The sequence below is a fragment of the Cyanistes caeruleus genome, chromosome 7, assembly GCF_971803275.1.
Source record: "Cyanistes caeruleus chromosome 7, bCyaCae1.hap1.1, whole genome shotgun sequence".
Taxonomy (NCBI): domain Eukaryota; kingdom Metazoa; phylum Chordata; class Aves; order Passeriformes; family Paridae; genus Cyanistes; species Cyanistes caeruleus.
The window spans coordinates 23,700,218-23,721,645 of NC_141707.1; the positions used below are offsets into that span (position 1 = coordinate 23,700,218).

General features: G+C 37.1%; 1 protein-coding gene across 19 annotated transcripts in view; it reads left to right on the forward strand.

Annotated features, from left to right (window-relative positions):
* Positions 1–45: 45 nt before the first annotated feature.
* The window catches only part of FIGN (fidgetin, microtubule severing factor), a 369,233-nt gene continuing 347,850 nt past the window's right edge, over positions 46–21,428 (forward strand). For 8 of the 19 annotated variants that reach the window (XR_015288982.1, XR_015288979.1, XR_015288980.1 and 5 more), the window contains exons 1-2: positions 46–102; positions 5,185–5,248. The gene's annotated coding sequence lies outside the window, so the exon portion shown is untranslated. Of the gene's footprint in view, positions 103–3,224; positions 3,329–5,184; positions 5,249–8,938; positions 9,677–12,209; positions 16,972–21,428 lie in introns of those variants that run through there. The other 11 variants (XR_015288983.1, XR_015288985.1, XR_015288988.1 and 8 more) reach the window with 9 other exon arrangements.

Here is a 21,428-nt window from a genome sequence, read left to right on the forward strand (position 1 = left end):
CACCAGCTGGAGCTTGTCAGAGTTAATGTGTTACCCTTAAGAAGTATGTATGAGCTGGCTTTGAGTAGTAGGTGTGTCCTGGGTTGAGGGCTGGTATGGAAAGTAAGTGGAATTTTTATTTTTTATTTTCAAGGCTGGGGCTTTGAGGTGGGAAAATAATGAGTGGAGATTGTCATGCATCTGTTGTATTGCCCCTTTCTTTCTTTTTATGAAGTAGGGTAGCCTTTATTCTCAAGTGCTAAGCTTTATGTACCAATATTTAGGCCTCAGTTCTGTGAGGTGTAGTTTGTGTTTCTAGCCCTGGTTGTGGAAGGCAGCAGAACTGTAGCATGGACATTACTAGAGTGAAACCCAACGATAGTGTTTGCATTGCTGTCCCCACTGAGCTTGCAAGGCTAGGAGCTTACTGGGAAGGAGAAGTCTAAGTAAAAATGATTGTTCTTAAGGTAAAACAGAAGGTGTACCTCTTTGATGGTAAAAAATTAAGACTAGGAATTTCCTTAGCAGAAACTAGTCTTGGGAAGCATTTCTGCAGTGCTCCTGGAGATGCATTGTACTCAGATGTCCTTGCTCTGAGCTAACTCAAAACACCACTTTTGACAAAGGTATTTCAGCTTCCCCTTCTACTGTACCAGTCACCTACTTGGGGACAGGGAAGGAGCAGATTAAAAAGCAATATGCTAGAGCAAGAACGTTGATAGAAAAAAGTTGAGAGCACATTGACCGAGGTGCTTCCTGCTTTTCTCCTTGTGGCTGAAGCTAAACAAAGAATGAGTGCTTAGTCTCCCATTCCTGAATATGGCATAGAATGCTGTGTTGCTATGAGAGGGTTTTAATGCCAGTGAAAACTTTCTAAAATGAAAAAGGAAGTCCTTAAACTGAGGGAAATGAAATATATAATTTCAAGTCCATTTGCAATGTGAGCAAATGCAGGTGGGAGAAAAAAACACATGAAGCTTTCACAGGGTTTTTTTAGGGTTTTTTTTTTTTTTTTTTTTTGGGTTAATTTGTAGTTTGATGTAATTTTTATAAAAAAAACTTGTTCTGATAAATAGTGTGGAACTTTACAATTGCCAAATCTGCAGCCTATGCTAAATGTTTAAGTTCTAGGAAATAACTCATGGAAAAATATCTTCTGATGATGGATGTGAGGTCAACTATGCAAACTAAAATATTTTTTCCCCAGTTATATGGTATAGGGCTGTGGTGCTCAGACCATATGCATAGCTAGTTATTTTTAGGCATTTAAGGAGAATGTAAAGGAGGTGATATGTGTAGGAGGATGGAAGGGTACTGAGAGAATTTTAAGAGATGCTAACACTTGGAACAACAATAGATATGCTATTGGAGTGATTTTTCCTAACCTGTACACATCACGTCTGGAGGGGTTTGCTTCTGTACTAAACAATTAATGAAGTCTTCATTTTTAAATGATGCATGTACTTCTTTGTGTGCTGCACATAATGCTACAGATTTCTGTATGCTTAAGATAATGTGTGTAAGTGTTGGCAGGATCAGAGTCAAAGATGTCAAAAATAACTTGGAGGGCTTGTGGAAATTTACAAAGTGTAATAAGGTGATACTTCAATTGGTGCTGAAGTGGAAATTGTAGCTGATATTATATTTAATGACGGACTGTGGTCACTGGGTTCACTGTGACTGAACAATATCCATCTCTATTTTTGAAGTAAATGAATATCAGTAGATGAAGTTGAACTAAAAATTAAGAATGTTTTTCTCTTGTACATTGATAATGCTCTTTAGCTTATTATCCTGCATTGTGTGTGCATAAGAAAAAGAAACACTCAAAAAACCCAACTAAACCTCCCCCATGCTGGCCCTGAGCTTTCCATAAGGAAATAATTTGCAGTAGGAATCTATATTTGTAGTGGCCTTGGCCTTGTGAAAGTGTAAGATGTATGACACTTTTAAAGAAAAAGTTCTTCATTCCTCATCACTATAGAGTTAGGAAATAAAAACCATTAAAGGAATGAACTAATTATTTCTATTTCTTTGCTAGAAATAAAACTAACATGCTGATTCAAAGTACCATAAGAACAGGTGATGCTTAAAAGGGCTTTCCCCATGGAAAAGAAGTACAGCTGAATTGTATTACCCCTTGGTAAAGATAATGTGAGTTTGCAACAAACAAATTCTAGATTGTTCTGTGGTGAAGTGAAATGCTTATTTGTCTGTAGGAATGTGTGCTCCACTTGTGCTTCTACTTCCACTTGAAATAAGGCCATATCACTCAGCATGGATTTAGAAACACAGGGAAGAATGAATATGCTTTTGCCATCACATTTATCCAAGGACTTGCAGGAATGTTAACTATTGATGTTCTTCTCAGCTTTCAACTTATGTTTTCTTGTGTATATAATTCTTTCTAATTATATTTTTATTAGCTGCAGAAATTAATTCCTCAAGTATTTTTTGTCCTTAATCTTCCTAGATATTTTCAATGAAGATTATAAGTTCTCTGGACAAATTTTTGATGTAATCTAGAAGCAGCACTGGTTCTGTGTCAACAGTTGCCGAATCTAATGCTGAAAATGTGGTATTTAATGGATTGACACACATGTACTGTTCACATGTGTTCCAAGTTGTAACAGTAAGAGAAATGTGTATTTGATCCAATACAGACTGTGATGCTGGACAAATTGACTAGGTTATACAGATTAAAAAAAAAAAAAATCAGTCTTGAGGTAGCTGAACATCTTTATAGTGGAGTGGTTCATATATCACAGTGTGGGGAGTACAAGAGAAGAAAGACTAAACAAATAGAGATCTCCCAAAGAAGAGAACAGTGATGCTGGATCTGGAGGAAACAAGCTCCAAGGAAAAGCTAGAGAATGGCTGTTTAGCTGGTCTGTAGCAATTTGAACCCTGACAAGCAGAAAAGTGAATGAGAAAATGAAATGGAATACCTTAGAAAAAAACAACTACTTCAACTGCTTGGGGCAGAGGAGGAGTCTTAATCTGGTAATATGTTAATTAACATATCTTAATCTCAATGTGTTTGACCCATGATTGAGATATTCTTGCAGGGATGTGTATGAAGCAACTCGCCAACTCTGTCAGTAACTTGTGGAGGCTCATGGAGCAATTCTGGTATTTTTACTGGGTACTTCTCAATCATCACTTGGCAGCCTGATGTTGTAGCGGAGGTTTTGTTCTGAGGGGGTTGTGTGGATTATTGGAACCCAATATACTCTGCCTAACAGAAACAGCATAAACTGGAGACAGGTGGAAATATGGTGAGACAGAAGAGAGGTGTACACATTGTACGGATTGCAATTATGAGGCCTGAGCAAAGATGAAGAGACTAGTAAGAAATCTTATTTCTATTTACTAATTTGGCATCATTTGGTGTGTTGGTATATAATTGTAATTAAAATGCAGTTGTCTTGTGACTATTCAGATGTAGGTTTCTGGCTGAAGAAATGGATCTATGCTTGTTAGGAGTTAGCTTTGATAAATGTTACTTGTAAGTTTTACGGGAAGCTGACTATGAAGTGTTGAAGTATTTGAATGTGAAGTTTACTTTTAAACTTTGCTGTGGAATCTCTGCTGAAGAGTAGCTTAGATATTTTAAAAAAAGTAGAAAGGTGGAAACTACATATGTAAGCATGTTAACTTTTTATTAAAAGAAATCATTCCAGGAGACCTCATTAAGCCAGGACGGTATTCTAAAAGTGAATATACATGTTGACAGCTACACCCATAAATTTGAAAACTGCAAACATGTTCAGCATAAAAGCCATTTTTGAAAAAAGCTGTTGCTCTGCCCTTGTACTAATTTAAGAATTGTTCATTCATTCTGATTTTTATAGTTGCTTTTCACATATATAACTGGGACAGTTTAAAAAGTGCATTATAGAATCGTTCATGATGTCACAAACTTCATAATGCAGATGATTATTTTTAAAAATAGTTTACATACAGGCTCAAAGTATCAAATAAACTCAATAATTCCATTTATTTCTCTTTTTTAAACAAACAAAATGACCTGTCCATAAACTATACCTCTGTACAGTATTCTTGCAAAGAATTTCCGTTTCCCAGGAATCATGATGTGAGTTTAGATTGCTTGGCTCTAGCAGTAGGTTTGGTGAAGAGGTTCTCTTGTTCTATTCCTACTCTATCTGGACATATAATAGTCTTCACAGACAGCACAAGATCATCTCAGACAATCTCTTCTTTTGGTGCCTTTCTGCCAGAAGACATTCAAGGTACACCCATATTTAAGATGATTTCATTGAAGTAGGGACTTTGTTTCAATGTAGTTTGTAGAAGTGTAATTGTTACAAAGGGAGAGGAGTATTCTGCCTGTAGATGCAGATTCTGAGGCAAAATAAACAATCAGTCCTGACCTCAGGTTTGTTTTCTCACTGGTGTGGGAGGAAGGAGGAGGAACGAATCACTTGTCTGCTCTGTGTGGGAGGAACCAAGATGGTATTTAGGAGATAGAATAATTTTAAGTGAAGATCAGTAATCAGAAATCCCACCAGAAAGAGCACAGGAAGATGGCAAAAAGTCATCAGGTGATGGAGAGGATCTGAGCAAGGGACGAGACAAGGGGTTGAAATGGTTCTTGGGCATTAAGAAACACAAAGTATGTTTTTGTTTGTTTGTGTTTGGCTTTTTTTGAGGGGAGGTGGGTCCCTTTTTATTTTTTTGAGTAGGTAGGTATTTTTAATGGTTATTTTTCATATCCAAAATGTGTGTGTACAATCTAATTACTTGTATTTTGTCATATTTAGCAAATAACTTCTAGGTTCTACATGATAATACTTTGGGAAGGATTTGCTATTCATGCTTAAATGTATGTTACCTTAAATCTTCTGACAAATGGCCAGGGCTATGTTGTTTTCCCTACTACTTGAATTAAAATATTTTTCATAGAAAATAAACTTCTCTGAATTTTCTTCTGGACAGTGATATAACAAGGAACAGGGGAGACAGGATGCCAAAATAATTTGATGACATTTGAGATGAATCAGTACCTTGCCAACAGAAACAGTGTTTGAGAGATGCTTTGATACATTGACTGACCTGTCATAGTGTAGTTGTTCAAAACTTTTGATAAGAGGATAGTATGTTTAAAATGATGACAAATGAAAGGCAGTGGTGGTACTGTCCTCAAGGAGTCACATTAATACGTGCGCATTTGTATATTTACAGGACTCCAGTTCAGACTTTGTCTTCACAATCAAAAAAACCAGTTTTGCTGCAGAAAGGCTGTCAGGTATGTTGAACTGCAGAAAATAAATCTGCACAGAGTAATGGAAATCATAAAACCTACAGAGCTCCTGGATAGTACTGACACAGAATCTTTCTAATGAAATTAATTGCAGACATAGTTGTGCTGTTTCTTGCCTCCTCCAATCTAACTGAATGTAAGCTCCTCAAACAGGCTTTTATTAGTGAATATTAGTGGAAACCATCTGGTAAAGGAGAATCTGTACAAAGCACTTCTTTATCTCTAATTAGTCTCAAACAGATTTTCATATGTCATTATACTATATGTTATTTGTGGGTAGTGAGAAGAAGAATAAGATTAAATTATCTCAATCAAGTGTGTCAGCAGCAGTTCTCAGTGAATCCCAGCATTTTACTAATTTCCTGTGTGTTGAATTAGACTGCTGCCTCAATTTTATTATTTGTAACACGTTCTGGTGTCTTTGATATGAGCAGAGCAGGAAACAACCATCAATCTGAGTGGGTTGTGGTTTTTGTTTGTTTTTTGAGGTTTTTTTGGGTTTGTTTTGGTATTTTTTTCTGGTGTTGAAAAATAAGAAGTCAAAACCAAAACTTATGCATCTGAATTAAAATGTCCAAAGGAAGGCCATGAAGGATCTGGAGGGGAAGCCTTATAAGGAGCAGCAGAGATCAACCTGGAGAAGGGGAGGCCTCATTGCAGTCTTCAACATCCTCTAGAGGAGAGGTGGAGGGGCAAGTGGTGATCGCTTTTGTGACCAGTGACAGGACCTGAGGGAATGGCATGGACCTGTGTCAGGGAAGTTTTAGGCTGGAAATCAGGAAAAGGTTCTTCACCCAGAGGGCAGTTGAGCACTGGGACAGGCTCCTCATGGAGGTGGTCTCAGCACCAGCCTGACAGAGTTCAAGAAGCATTTGGACAATGCTCATGGGCACATGGTGACTCTTGGGGAGTGTTCTGCGCAGGGCTAAGAGTTGGTCTTGATGATACTGATGGGTCCCTTCCAATTTAGCTTACTATGTGATACTATGAGATTATTTATATAGTAGAAACCCAAGAAAAAGTGAGGCTTCAAGTAGTAGTGGCTTTTGTGCTTTGCTCTGAGCTGATACTTCCTAAATCATGTAATGATTACACTGTGACCACCTGGTAGGAAATCTTGAATGTTTCTGTCCAAGTTTTTGGGCTTGGGATAGAGGCAATGACAGATCTAGACAAGGGCAACTAACAAGTTAGGAAAAAAAATAGTGGCAGAGAAAGGTCTAGATTGATGCTGTATGAGGATAAGCAGCACTGGCTGAAGGGAAATAAAACACTGTAGCCTACAGCCAGTAACACATTAGTCTGACCTAAACATTTCTGCGTTGCCTGGTGTTTGTGCTGGAAAAAACATCTTTAGAAGGAAGAACAGTAAAGGCTTATCATGTCAAGTTGATGAATGTGGAATAAATATAGTGATTACAATTTTTTGTGGAAGATTTTCTGCCAACCGAAAAAGACTAGGGTTTTCTGCAGAGGTAATAGAGAGCAGGAGTACATGAAACTGTGAAAAAGAGTACCAAAGAGGTAGGTGCCTGCACTAAGGTGTCTTCCACTTAAAAACTGAGATAACTGCCAATTCATTTACTGCTGTTCCTGGTGATAGATGGAAATGAATCATGCTGGTGTGGTACACTGAGGTCAGAGAAGGAGGTGTGCTTTCAGTTTGCTTTTCACTGAACATTAACTAAACTATTATAAGACAGCAGACTCAAAAATAATTCCAGGAACCATGTACAGGTATTGGACTCTTGGTACAATTACAATACAGCAAGACATATTCTAAGTAAAACCTATGTACTGTGTATAAACTAACAGAGCATAGGAGTGTACCAAATGTGTCAGTGTGATGTTAGTACATTTAGTGGCATTTAGCTGTGACCATTATGTGCAGACTTTTTCATTACTATAATGCAAAACATGGTATGTCTTTGAGAAAGCATTCATGTTATTTTTTCTTCCAGCCATATACACAAGTTATCAGTTATATAAGCAAACAATGATGTTTTTATATAGGCCAATAGGTCTTTATGTCATGCATTATACCTAGACTAATATCTTTCCATGTAATGGTTTGTAGGCTTGATTCTGGTTTTGTTGTTGTTGGGGTTTGTTTGTTTTTGTTGTGCTTGGGTGTTTTGTTTTGCAGGTTTTTTATTGTTTGGTTTTGATTTGTTTTGTTTTTTTTTTTTGTGCAACAAAAGCTGCCCTCATAAGGGAGAAGAAAATAGATGGAGCTGGGGAACTGAGCAAATATGACCATATGGCAGCATATCCTAGTATATTCTTCCAGATTCTGCTGTGGAAATAATAGCAGTAAGAGTTCTATGTTATAGGATAGGTTCTATATCTAGGCCCATTTTCTTAAGAATAGTTTAAAAAAACCACAATCCTTTTAGTATTGATTTCGTATCTAGTCAAAACTACCTAGATGTGTACAGTTCCTTGTTAAACTTAGTTTTCCAGTTAGCTTACTTTAATTTTTCAATACTTTGGCTTTTAACTGGAGGTATAGGCCCATACAGGTGAGTTAAAGGCTACTTTTTCCTTTGGGTCAAAGAATAATTTTGATGCATCCTCTTTCCTGTGAAACCTTCTGCCCCATACTCTTGCATCTGGAAAACTGTTAATGATTGTCAGAGGTAGAAAAGCAAGCTGACTGGTTCTGAAGGAGAGATGGAGAAAGCACAATGGAGCACTGAAGAGATGAGATTAAAGAAATTGAAAAGAGGAGTACCCTTTGCCTTTTGGAACAGCTACTTTGAGAGTAAGGGTTTCTTCTCCCCTCATCCCCAAAATGCTGGATCTCCTTTTGTAAACAGTATATAATTAGAGAGCTTCTTTTGGTGGGCTTCATCTTGTCTGTTCTTAACTAGTTATTACTGGACTATGAACTGTTGGCAGCTATTTGGTCCCATTTATACTCTTGACTTCCACCCCCTCTCAGGCAAAGAGTTGCACTTCTCATTATGTGGAGAAAGTTCTTTGAATCTTTTTAAACATGTTTCTTGATATGTTTACCAGATGTTTATAAGCAACAAGTGGTGAGGCAGTGTGTGCTTTACTTCAGCAATTCTTACTTTATAAGATATGGGTGAAACTTCAGTTGAAGTGTTGAACTGTCTCCATTGTGTTTTTTTGTATTCCTGTTGGCTCTTTAATGAGGTAATCAGAACTGCATTTAAAAGAAAAGATTTGTGAGTATTTGGGTTTACAAAACCATGTAATATTTTGCTTGTTTTTGTTTTGTTGTTTTCCCTTGGTTTTTTTCTTCAGTTTTTAATACTATTTATTTTTTTGGATCTCTGAAAATCGAACTGGTGCTTTCACAGTGGTGGTATCTGACTGCTGACTGATCCTTGCATATGCATGCCTCAGGGTTTTTCTTCCCCATTACTTTGAATTTAATGACACTTTTTTATCTCCCATTTAAAAAGAAAAAAGTTGTTACTGCAGAAGTAGATTATGGGTATACACGAGAGAGGATGTCATCCTGCCTGGTGTGTTGTCCAGTGTCATCCTTGGTGTTGTCTGATACAACTTGAATATTTTAGTAGAGAAGATGTAAAATTGGGTTGTCAGTGTTTGGAAAAAGTCCAGTGAGGCAGCAAAGATAGTTGGATATTAAGGAAAAGGGAAAATAAATAGGATTTTTTTTTGTTTGTTTTTTTTTTTTAGGACAACTGTCTAGGCTGGCTTTCTAAGTCAAGAAAGGTACTGATCCTGAAAAGAAAGGCCAAAAAATCTAGGACTCTAATGACGTGAGTGGATGAATGAAGCTGCATGAACTTTGTCTGGAAGGAAAGTGGAGGAAGAGATGGCTTGATTACAGAAAAGTTTGAAAGTAGAAACTTTTTTTTTCTTCTAATTTGGTTCATTGAATCATTTGTATACACTTTTACAAATGACCAGTAAATTAAACTCCTGAAAACTGCCATTTGTAACTATTCCAAACTGCCAGTTTGAATGGTCTATGAAGATATCTTTCCATCCACACCACTTCCCCTGCCACTTTCAGTTAAGATTGGATCCTGATGGATAGTATCATTTTGTCACATTGTGGCACTTTTTATAAATAGCATAATGCAGTGATGTACAGTGCACTGACAATTGCAGTTTTAGTAGCTATTGGGAGAGCTAAAAATGAACATTTTCCATAATCTAGATCGTTTACTTTGGCGGCCGGGCTTTCTGCACATCTCCAGTATGTATTCCCATAAGATATTAAAAAGGATGTATATGTTTTTATTATATTGTGTATACACTTTGGTAGGTGTAAAATAAGTTTACATTTTAAATGCATTTGTGCTACTATCAGAGAAAAGCAAAACAAAATAAATTGATGCCAGGGGAAATGTCAGGCATGCAACACAGATTTGTTAAATAAACATTACTGTGTGGCATTAGCTAATGTTATTACTTTGTTTCCCTAGTGGCTCTTTTTTTGATTATCTGCATTTCTAAAGACTGTGCACGTTTCATACACACTAAGAACAGACTACAAGGATTCTACTTACATGAAGAGCCTTGCAAAAAAAATACAGATTATGATGGCAATTTTTTTATTTACAGCTCTGCTAAAAGCATAGGAGTTTTTCAGTAATTTTTTTTGTACAAGGGATGATGTGAAGGAATTTCATTACTGAACTTTTTGAAACTCTGTGGCAACTGTAAGTAGGAAAACTTACAAAGCAAAATATAATTTTAGGCATGCAAATGAGAGTAAAAAGTATACCACTTTTTTTGACTATCTTTCAGATTAGAAACCAAGATAAAAATGTTTATTTAGATTTTGTTTAAAGCACTGGATATGCAATGGGTAGCACAGGTAGGCTTATAACTGGAAGGTGATTTCAGAACTTTCACTTGGCCTTTTACATGTAAACTCTGCTTATTCATAAGAGCAGGGCTGTTGAAGCCAATAAGCAGGGTAGATAATGCTCATAAACAGTGTAAATTTAGGAAATCTTGTGAAGAACTCTGTTTATGGGAAATCCCTCCTCCTGTAGCCATTCACATCCAACACCAGAGACTAGAGTACCTGCAGTTCCACTGCATGACTTATTCAAACAAGCTGGATTTATTAGCAGCAATGCATAGTAATGCCAGTTAGGGGTTGGCCTGTTTATATATTTGCTGTTGCAATAGTAGATTGCATAATGTATGTTTATCTGAAGAGTATAAGGCTTATTTTCAGGGTTTGCATAATCAGCATATTTTGATGCAGAAAAGTGACCAGGATAAAAAAGAATATCAAAGCTGAATGTTCTTACCATCTGTTCAGTTTATTTCATATACCATGTTGCTGGTCTTAATCCAAGTCCAAATAGTCTTGTATCCATACTATAGCTGACATCAGCTGGCCTGTCTTTTAGTTGTTGGTAGAGAAGAAGGAAGTCTGAGGCAAGAGAACTGATCTCGACACATTGTCTAGAGTGTCTAGAGGGGGAAGTTTGCACTGACATTACCTTTCCCAGGAAGAGAACTTCATTTGAACTCGAATCAGTTGTCTTGCATGACTGTGTAATTGTCAGGACTTGTTTAATGCATTATTTCCTCCCTTTCTGAGTGTTGACTTGGATGCAGGACTCAAAGGTATATTAAGTCTGTTGATGATGCTAAATTAGGAGGTGCTCTTGACTTGCTTGAGGGCAGAGAGGCCCTGCCAAGAAATCTTGACAAATTGGAGAGATGGGCAACCACCAGTCTGTATGAGGTTTAACAGGGATGAGTGATGGATTCTGCAGTGCTGGACCTGGGATGGGCTAACCCTGCCCATACATTATAGACTGTGGAACAGAGATGGGACTGCAGCCCCATGGAATGGGACCTGGGGATCCTGGTTAATGGCAAAGGGAACATGAGTTAGCAGTGCCTTGACAGCCAAAAGGGCCAACTCTGTCCTTTGCAGGTGCATCAAGGTGCATCAAGCCCTGCATTGCCAGCCAGGCAAGGGAGGGGATTGTCCTACTCTGCCTCACCTTGAATATTGTGTGCAGTTCTGGGTGCCACAATATAAGAACAATATATAAAGCTATTAGAGGGTTCCCAAAAGAGGGCTATGAAGATGGTGAATGGTCTTAAAGGGAAGTTGTATGAGAAGCAGCTGTAGTCACTTAGATTTTTGGCTTTGTTAGGGGAGAGTTCATTGCAGTCTTTAGCTTCCTCATGAGGGCAAGTGCAGGAGCAGGGGCTAATCTCCCTGGTAACCAACACTAGGACCCAAGGGAATAGCCTGAATTCACACTGGGGGAGGTTTAGGCTGGGTATCAGAAAAAGGTTCTCCACACAGAGGGTGGCTGAACACTAGAATAGGCTCCCCAGGGAAGTGGTTATAGTGCCAAGCCTGACAGTTTGAGAGTTTGGAAAATGCTCTCAGATATATAGTGTGATTTCTGGGGATGTGCAGAACTGGAAGTTGAACTTGATGATCATTGTTGGTCTCTTCTAACTCAGGATATTATATGACTATGCAACCTAAATGCTGTTTGATTATAATTAATTGATCTTGAATTTTAAGTAGGGAACAAGAGAAAAATTATATGTAAGGAAAAAATATTGACTTCTCTCTTGACCAATCCATCAGGTACAGCCTACAACAGGAATCTACATTTGATTTAATGGAGCATCTTGTAGAAGTGGCAAAGAGAAATAACTCAGAAGATTTCTATTCATCTCTCTTGATGAGCAATAATGTAGAAGCAGGGATTTGTGAATTTTTGGGATTGTATTTTTGATGTATGTATGGTCTGACTTTCAATTTTATCTATCAGACTCAATCTTGTGGCTGTTGCTGCTCTCCCTTTCTGAAAAGTGGGCTGACAAGACATTAGTCTCTCCTCTTACTCCTGTTTTTTGGCTTCCTGAACAATGCATTGTTTCCTTCTGTAATATAATCATATCTTGTATGGGTAAAAAGAAAGAATGGTCTTTCTGCTTTCCTTCCTAGCACCTGCCATACCTGAGGGATCTGCCGCTGTCAAGGAAGCGGTGTGGCAAGTCTGACTTCTCCACATCCTAATAGGTTCAGAGCGAACATATTTTCTGAGGACTTAACCAGAATATGGCAATGATCATTTCAGTATGTGCAAATTAAATATAATCCAAAACTGTGTAACTTTGCTAGAACAGGCGGAATTTCTGTGTAGGTTAGGACAAATCACTTTCCCATATTTCATGTTTATTTCCTGTTCTTCAAGGCTGAAGTTGATCTCTTGTTTCTTTGTTTCTTTATTTTTCTCCCATGAATTAAAAACACTGAAGCAAGAAATTACCTCTCTGGGAAAAAATATAACTTCAGAAAAGTTATGTTCTGGTGAAGGTATCATTTTTTGTTGGAGAATGCGGTACATTTAACTACCAATATTCTGTGTCATTATTAACCATGTTCTATGGTGTATATATGCTAGAAATCTGCTGAAGAGAAACCCTTTCTTCTTTGGGCATGAGGCAGGCCTGGATGGACATCTGTGTCAGAGGTTCATCATACTGAACATGTACTGTGTCATTTTTAAATAAAAACCTCTAAAGTGTCCTGAGCCTTATCCAGATGAAGATGAGTTGGTATATTATTCATTAATTTAGGAGATGGATCATGTCCTAAGTTTCTTCCTTTGTTGCATAAAACTGAAGGAGGAGAAATTCAACATGTTTTGCTGAAGGTATAAAACTAATTGCCAGCACTGTAATTTCTAGGCTGGTTTTCAACTCTCTTTTTAAAAATGAACTATAAAAAAAACCTTTCTTTTTTGTTATTGTTAGCCCTATTAATGGATTCTATTACCTAGTGGAAGGACTTTAATCCTGTCATCCACCTTTTCTCGTAATTTTCTTGAAATCTATCACTTGCAGCATGTGGCAATGGAGACTCTTAAATAGTCACATATATTTATCCTTAAGAAGCAGGTTTTGCTGGGGTTCATGCTTGAGTCCGTTTTTCTTATCTTCCTCAAATGGCCAAAGTTAACTGATTTGAAAGGGCCTCATTTTAAATTACATTCATTCAGTGAAAACAGAAATTAACACTTAGAGACATCTATATGCTAATGATTGTAGCTCAGGGAATACCCTTCTAACCTTTTCAAAAGGAGTTGGTAAAAAGCCATTTCACTTGAAAGCAACTTAGTAAAAATGGTAGATTAATTAAATACAATAAAATTTCCCTAAAATCTTTATCCCATTTATCACTTATCATTATTTTTCCTTTTCACACATGGTACCTTAGCTCCAAACTGAATGTTCCAGGATGCATTTATTAAAACTGTTTTTCTAGTGACATCTATTAGATGCTGAAAAACAGAGGTTAATAATGTCGTGAGTTTTAGGGATGGCATGCAAACAGAGGTGGAAAAGAGCCTCATATATCACAGTACATAAGATACTAAGTGTATGAATTTTGGCAAAAGGGTCAAAAATGTGTAAAGGAAAGATTTCTTATAGCCTTTCCAGATTCTAAGAAATAAACTGAATGAGAAGATCCCAAGCTTTCAGGTCTTTTGAGGACCGTGTCCACATCCATTAGTGAGTTTCCTGTAAATGCAGAATATGACGGTATTGCTGCTTATAGACAAATTTATGATAGATGAACTTTGTGTTTTTTCTTGACTCTGTAGGAGGTTAGAATTTCTGAAGAGGATAAATCGAGTATTGCACATATTAAGTGCCTTGTGCAGACTGATATTTTGCCTCGTAGTACCTTTGTTACTGCCTTATGTGCAACATTTCTTAGATGAGGTCACTGCTGTAGAGGCCTTGCAGGTCCTTGAATCACATTCCTGTCTGGGAGAAAAGGAAAAGCTTGTGGAAACAATCTTTGTTGTTCTTAAACTGACTACTGTTCATATTGTGCTTGTTCTTAGAGGAAAAATTTCTAAGGAAAGGGCCTAAAAAGCTAATGCCTGGTGCTTCTTTGAAGCTACCCATCTGATTAGTCTTGTAGATCCAGATATAAAGTCAAACTAGGGTCAAATAAAGTATTAAACCCTGGAGTAAGATGTGTCTGCCCTAGGCTAGAAGCAATTTGCAACTCATACTTGGTTTAAATTTAATAGCAGAAAAAATCCTATTGAAACAAAATGTGGCAATTATCATAGCAGAGATTCCAGTGCGGGAGAGACTGGAGGAAGGTCATGGATCTGTACTTGGTTTACTGATGAAAAAGTGATGCGAAAATCCAAAAGGATCACAAGCTTTAGTAGTACTTAGTTAAGCAGGTGTTACAGAACAACTTTCTTTCCACCCAAAAGAGAGGCCTAGAAACCTTCCCAGATGGCTGAGCAGTGTGTCCACAGGCTCGAATGAGGTGGGTGTGAAAGACTGTGTTCAGTTCTGCCTCAAGAGAGAATCAAATGCCCTGGGCAAGCAGTCAGGAGAAGATAGGTGGTGATGGTCCTTGAGCAGAGAGGGACATTTGTGACTTGGGGATTGGAGGGTGAGATTTTTCTGCAGGAATTGATGGAGGAAGGTAAAAGACTGGGTGATAGCTACCTCCTATAAAGCAAAGGAAGAGAGAGTGGGAATCTTTTGACTAAGAGCTGCTAACAGGTAATATATGATTAAAAAGGAGTAACTGTGCCTTGAACACGCACCAGGAGATTATGTGGGGTGTGAGAAAATGTCTTGTGCAGGCTTTATTAGCAGCTCAACTGTACCCTAGGTTTTTTAGTGTTATCAGAAAAGTAATGATCTACACTGCTGTGATTTTGTCCCCCTGGTTGGCAGAAAGACAGTTTTTAAGCAGCTGTTGCTTAATGCCACAAAAAGCTAACATGACCTGGGATCAGAGCAGTTATGAACAACAGCTTCTTTGTTTTTCACTGTTCTGACTAGGGGCTGTTCTCTGCTCTTATGGCTTCAACTTTCACCTGGGTTTTAATCAAAATGATGTCTCTTAAAATTCCTTGAAAAGGAGAAAAAAATCTCACTTAAGCTGGCAGGTTTTAGTGTGTGTGCAATAAGGCACATATTTACAATGTGACACTGTCTTTCAGTCTGTTGTTTCTCCACCTCACACCAAAAGCCAAGGCAAGTGTTAAAATTGCCGTTCTTCACCTAATCAGTTTTGGAAACGGCACTTAATTCAGTGGCTGCCAGGAAGAAATTCTTTTGTGCACTGTTATGGCTCTGAATAAAACACAGTAATTCAAAAAATTTCCTTAGCTAATACAAGAATGTCCTTTTTTTGGCAGTTAGTTCTGTGGGTTCTAGGCTGGTCTAGCTAGATAAAAGCCCAAGGTGCTAGACTTGGCCTCTTTCTCGGAGGTGTCAGATATTGCTTGTCTTCAGCTTATGAAAGTAAACCCACATCGAAGTCCCTCTGGCACAATAATAGGGATTTGCAGGAGTTCAGCAAGCTAAAGCAGATCCTGAAAATTGAGCAGATATGCATTTAAAGCCATGGAAAACTTGACTGGGGGAGTTTCATAAATCCTGGTTGCTGAATATATCACTAAACCAGTTATTTGGTTTGCTAGGGTACGAAAATGTAGTTAGGTGAGAGAGTTATCTATAACTTGAAGGTTGTATTCCCTGCAGAAAGATCAAAACTGACTGAAGTTGATAATGTTTATGTTAATGAAGATATTTTTAAATGGAAATCATATTATAGTTATGAATTGTCATGGTTACAACAACAGAAAGAAAAAGCCTATCAAAAACCTCCTGCATAAAGATAAGTGTAAAATTTCAATCATTTAAGAGCTTATTATAAAAACAAAACAAGCGTCTTTTGTTGAAGTCTTCTTCTCAGTTGGTGACATTCTGTTTGACTGTACTTTCACAAGTTGTGGCATAGGCCTCTAGATCTAGAACACATATAGACTCCATCATGATAGGGAGAAAAATGCTGTGGTGGCTTGCTGTAACTACCAGCTGATGTTACTTTTTAATGAAATTATGAATTTAATTGGAATGCTATATTTCAGCTTTATTCAAATGGTGTCAGTAGGATTAGATTATATTGTCTCTCTGTGTCACTGACAGTGTCTGAAAAGAAGTCTTTAAAGTACTCCACCATTCCCCTTAATAATTTTGGGACAATATTCAAATTGGTACTTCAGTTGTAATGTGTAAATTTGGTACACTGTGGTAGTTCAGCTACTGAAAAAATTTACCAATGCCTTTAATCACCTGTTCTAGATGCAGTACTTAAGTGCTTATGCATCCTTTTATAAATCAAGCATTAATTATGTGATAAATTATTTCATTGCCTAAATAAATATAGATATGAATGAAAAATTATGATGGTTATGTTTAACAGTATATAATGATATATTATCATATATATGCAAGTGTCACTAGCATAAGATTTCATACACATTCAGAAGAAACAGAAGAAGAAACAAAAAAGATAAATTGAGTTTTTAGTGTGGTGGGATTTTCTTGGGTATTCTCTCTCTTTTTGGAGATTGCAATTGGAGTTGAAAGTAATTTCCCTGCTTTCATATATTTTTTCCTGTGAACCTTGATGTAGACTTTTCTATTGTAAGCGTGCCTGTATTTTTTAAAAAATGTATCTTTAAAGTATAAACACAACTTTTTGTTTTCAGTAGTAGCAGACTTCTGATACTGCTTCTAATAGTATCTATATCTTCTATAAGGATCTATTTTTTTTCCTCTGCATCTTGGTTAAAGAAACATCCATGTTAAATTACATGTACTTTTAGCTGATTGACTTGAAAATAAAAACAATTAGTTCTCTTTGCTTCACTGTATGTAAAACTTTCAAGTCCAAGAAGTTGCTTACTATAAGCTAGTCATTTAGAGTATTAGTGGAATGGAAATCAGCTTGGACAGGGTGATGTGTGTTCGAATCAAAATGGAGCATGCAGTTAACAAAAAAAGGAGATTGAAAAGGATTTCCTGCATGCATAAACAAAGCAGCTTACAAAGTAGCTTACAAAATGTAAGTGAAGGGAAATGTGAGTTTAATCAGCTGCTATGTTGCCTACTTAGTTCCTTTCTATTCTGGCTCTGGTGGTAGAAATTTGTCTTTGCATGAGGTTTTAGGTATTCTGCTCCTATAGTAAGAGCATAGCAGAGCCATGTAAGGATGAGGAGAAACTCTCTCAGGAGGAAAGGAGGACACAAGGCCAGCTTTGAAGGTTTGGGTCTCCCATGCTGTAGCCAGGCACAGAGCCAAACATCCAACTGATACCCAGTGCATCACATATAGAGGTGACATTGGGTTTGTAATCCAGCCACAACAACATTAGCTAGTGACATAATGAATTAGAGCGATCTGTAATTTTAATAAGTGTTTTATGGAAATAGATGCTTTAGTGAAATTCAAGGGATTGAGCATTTTCATACAGGAGACTGTGATGAGTTACATAAGAAAAGCAAAGCTCAAGCATACCCAGGGTTTGGATTTTCACATATGCTGTATATAGTCACGTGATTGTATGGCTCTTTGCACTAGCTTTGTGTGGGTGTGTATCATAGGTACTTGAGTCTTGAAGCTTTTTGGCCAAACTGTAACAGTTCCGTTTTGGAGTGCTCACTCTCCCTGTTCTATTTCCCCTTCCCTATCTCTAAAACAAACCTGAGAGTTACAATATTTACATTTAGACATGTAGGGGGATGCTTCTTGCTGACACTGCTTATGGTAGGGCTTGCTAACTAGATAGCACCTTTAAAGGAAAAGGTAGATTCTGGCAAACATAAATGGACTTTTTTTCCTGCCTCTTCTTTGACTCAGCTTTTAGGCTCTGCAAACCACACCGAGGTTGCTATTTGTGTAAAACTTCAGAGGTTTTTGTCCACCTGTCCCTTTCCTATTTTCCTCCAACTCTATCCTACTAAGTACTTGCTGTGGATGGTTTGGAGATTACCAAATGTAGTCCATTCAGTACAGTCTCTCCAAGCCTACATAACTGAACAGTATGTGACCACAGAAAGTATAATCCATTGGATATTTACAAAATACTTCCTGCTAATCATAATACCCTCCTCAAATGAATTAACAAATCTAATTTTTCACTATCTTCTTTTAAAAAATTAATCTCAGCTGAAATCAGAGGCTAACAAGTAATCTAGTGTTTTGTGTGTGCCAAAGTAGTTACTAAGACCTTGCTGATATCCTCCAGTATTCTGTGTGTTCTGTGCCTCACAGGATAAAGCTGAAACCTGAGCTATTCTGTATTTTTGTTTCCTATTCTCAACCCCATCTAGGTCTTTAGCACTAGAGTAGATCTCTGACATGAATTTGACTGTGAGCAAAGAGGGTGAAATCTGGTCCTTGTCTTTGCACTGCTAAGGTATCAGATGCCAGGTAAGAAGTTCAGGCATGGTGAAGTAAAATGCAGAGTGGGGTTGCTAATATTGTGGAGTATCACAGATATAGACAAAGAACTTTGCCATATTTTTTTGAAATTGGAGGGAAAACTTGGTTTTTATGATTAAAAATACAGTTCTTCTGGTTCTATCCCTGTAATTAATCCTATTGACATCTCATTCTATAATTCCCTGATCCTAACCTGACAGTTCTCACTCAGAAATAATTTAACTTTGGAATTCTGTTATCTGCCAGTGATTCTCAAGACGCAGAGTGTTCCAAGGAGGGATGCATAAAAATGCAAAGTGGTTCACACAGAAACATTTGAAATAGTGACCTCATCCTTCTTTGCAATCTCTTCTAGTTTTTTTCTGTGATTGTCATTTATAGTGAAAGTACTTTTTTGCAGTTTGATAATATTTTATCTATGTAAAATGAAGGTAACTTTTAGAGCCATATATGTAATGGGCCATGTGATATCATAACCTCACACTTGAAGCTCCAGTTTGTCCATGTTTAAAAACAAACCAGAGGCTTTTTGAACAGCTATACACACCTTGCATCCTGCTAGACAGGAAATCCATACTAATTTTTCCCTTCAATAGGAAATTTCTTTAAAGTCTGTCTCATGATGATAACATCTATAGAAAAATGGATCCTTAACACACACTTCTCCTGGCCTATGGATAAGCTATCTATTACCAGATAAAGACAGCTATATATTTTGTATTTTAGTAATATATAGTTCAGCTAATAGAAAGTTGTGGATGCGCTGAAGAAAGTTCAGTTTATTTGGTCCTACTCTGTGATTCAAACTAAGGTTTAATGCCCCTCTTGAATAATTCTTGTAACATTAGGATGTGATACAATACACCTTTTTGCACTAATGCAAAGTGTTTGTTTGCAAGCCACTCAGGATATGGAAATGAACATACACACTGAAAAATAAACACTGCATATCTTGCAATACATATTTTACAGTTAATATACTTGCTGTAACTATATGGAGGAACACTTATACTATTTTGTACATTGTGTAGTGGAGCATACTTTGCTGAAAATGTGGAATTTCCCTCCATGGCACATCTTGGAAATATTGTTGATGTTGTGACCTGAGGTGTTATGTTGCTCTGAATCTGCCTTGGCATTGTGCTGAGATGGTGTGACCTATGCCAACATATGCATACAGTAAACAGCATTCCTGCACACTGAGATGAGATGAAAAGAACAGTCTTGGGGAAGGACTGAAGGGAAACAAACAGAACTGGAATAGCCAGGAGAACAGGTTTTAAATACTCTGGGGCTTGTGGAATGTGGTCCTGATGGTTCAGACATTTTATACTGATGTTACTGTTAGTTATAAAGATCATCCGGTGTGATGGTAAAAACATCTGCTGTAATTACAGTAGGAAAACAATTTTTCTCCAACATCTTTCCTCTATACTTTGGAAATTTCTTCATGCTTTTTAGTGTAAGAAGTGTGGATGGTAATTTTTTCATCTTGCTGGAGAAATGAAAAAAAAAAATTAGCAATAGGTTTTTACAAGTGATATCTCTGGCAAAGAGACTAATATTAAATATATGGGATGAAAGTATTATTTTCAGTTGTTTAGAGCTCTGCTACTGTCTACCAGTCTTGAACTTTTGGTGGTCTTGTATCATTTTGCAAAGTCTGGGAACTGGCAGCATAATGCAGATACTTCCAAAAAGGCAATATGCTTACTAACTTAAAACTTTGTAATAAATAGATTTGCTTCTTTTTTTTTTTTTTTTTTGGGGGGGGGTGGGGTGGAGGGGGTGAGAGGGAAGCAGGGTTTATTTTGTTTTGCTTATGTTCTGACTGTGGTATGAGAATTAGCTGCCTACAGCATTAAAATTAGGACCTAAAGTGTTGTTATTAGCCTCAACAGAAATGCCAAAGGATTACTTTTCTTCTGCAAACCCTCAGCCCTTTGTATTATACTTAAGACACTACCTTAAAACTGGTTCTCCCTCTTTGTAATTTGGGAAGGCTCTTTTCTTTCATTCAGCTCTAAGTTTTTCTTAAGGGGAACATGATAGTCTGCCCACTTATCCCAGACATGTTTCTGCATTACTGCAGGTAACGAGTCCAGCACTGAGTTCCAAAAGGTGAAAATAGCCCTAGAAATAGGAAGAAAAAATCCAAGATCACATGTATCCTATATATCTGTAACACAAACAATGCACATTTTTTCTTCCCCTAAACCCAACTGAAATTCTTTGGAAAATGCTTTTTGTATTCTGCCTATGAGAGTTTGGACAGAAAACTTTAATTAGTTTGTAAGAATTTTTATTATTTTATCTCTGTTCATTATTTTTTCTCAGTCTATGAATGTTCTCTATTTTCACCATCAAATAGCTTGCTGGCTATTTTTGTCAAACAAGAACCCTGAAACCATTGCACTGGAGTGCTGAGCCTATCTGCCCATTCTGTCAACAGGATGAAAGTGAATCTCAAGCTTTTTTAATTACAAGGATAACATGTTCGCTCATCTAATAATGAAGATGGTTAGCAATTTTAAATTTTAATAATCAATTACTGAAAGTAATTCTCCATTAAACCACAAGAGAGCCATTAAGTCTCAAAAGATGGAACATGCTGTATGTAACAGTGGCAAAATTTCTATTTTTAAATATCATTAGGGAATATCTGATTTTCATTTCTCTGCTTTTCTTTTACCTTTTTCCTCATGCAGACCATCTCATTTTCAGCAGGAAGACAGCACATGATCTTATAAATAATAAAAGAAAATCCTTGCAAGACTTGAACCAATGTCTGAAATATGTGCGAAAATCTAATTTGTTTCAGTCCAGCATATTTTGACTGAATAATAAGTAAAGTGACTAATTAATATCTTAATACACTGAGGGCTG